Genomic DNA, 1211 nt, shown 5'->3' on the forward strand with positions numbered 1-1211 from the left:
TCACCAATAAACATTGGCGACGGATTATATGTCTGTCGCCAATGAGCATTGGCGACGAACATAATCCGTCGCTAATGTTTATTGGCGACGGGAAGCCCCCCGTCGCCAATAAGCATTGGCGACGGATATAATCCGTCGCCAATGCTTATTGGCGACGGGGTCTTCCCGTCACCAATAAACATTGGTGACAGCTAGTTTGCCGTCGCCAATGCATTTTGGTGACAGCGGAGGACCCGTCACCATTGTTATCCGTCGTCAATACTTCTCCGTCGCTAATACTTCTCCGTCGCTAATGAGCATTAGTGACGGATATCCCCTTCGCCAATGTGCATTGGTGAGGGGATTATTGATGATGGACTATCGGGCGTCGCGAATGTGCATTCGTGATGGATGTGACTGCATTGGTGACGAATTTCCCCGTCGCCAATGCTCTGATTTCTACTAGTGGCAACAAGCTTGACTTTTATTATTCTTATTGTATTTATAGTTTTTTATCATTAATTATATGCGTTCATTGTTGATACCACAAATACTTAACAGGTTCAGCTAGAAAGTTAACAAACACCGTCAAAAGTTAACATTGTTCGAACGAAAGTTAATATGAAAAGCAAAAAAATTTAACATGTTTAGCCAAAATTAACAGTCAATGCCAAAAGTTAACACGTTCAAATGGAAGTTAAAATGTACAGACTTAAATAGTTAACGGTAAATGTAAACAGCTTACATATAAAATCATTGTACTTACATTCTTACATCTAATATTACTTGAATACACAATTTGAATAGTATTCTACAGTGAAAAATACTTCAGTAGGAATAATAATACTATTCAAATTTTGTATTCAAGTAATATCAGTTGTAAGAATGTAAAACTAATCGTTTTGAAGTACAATGATTTTATATGTAAGCTATTTACATTTACTATTAACTATTTAAGTCCCTTGTTAGCTTTGAGCTAAACGTGTTAACTTGTGGCGTTCCCTGTTAATTTTCATTTGTACATGTTAACTTTTTATGTTTCCTGTTAGTTTTTGGCTGAACATGTTAACTTTTGGTACTGATTATTAACTTTAAGATGATGAATTTTTTTCTTAACAATTGTTCCTCGTAATGGTTAACTATTTAAGTATGTTGTTAACTTTCGGTGTTTCCTGCTAATTTTCAGCCGAACAAGTTAACTTTTGGCATTGCTTATTAACTTTCAAATGATA

Source organism: Asparagus officinalis, chromosome 5, assembly GCF_001876935.1.
Source record: "Asparagus officinalis chromosome 5, Aspof.V1, whole genome shotgun sequence".
NCBI classification, from domain to species: Eukaryota; Viridiplantae; Streptophyta; class Magnoliopsida; order Asparagales; family Asparagaceae; genus Asparagus; species Asparagus officinalis.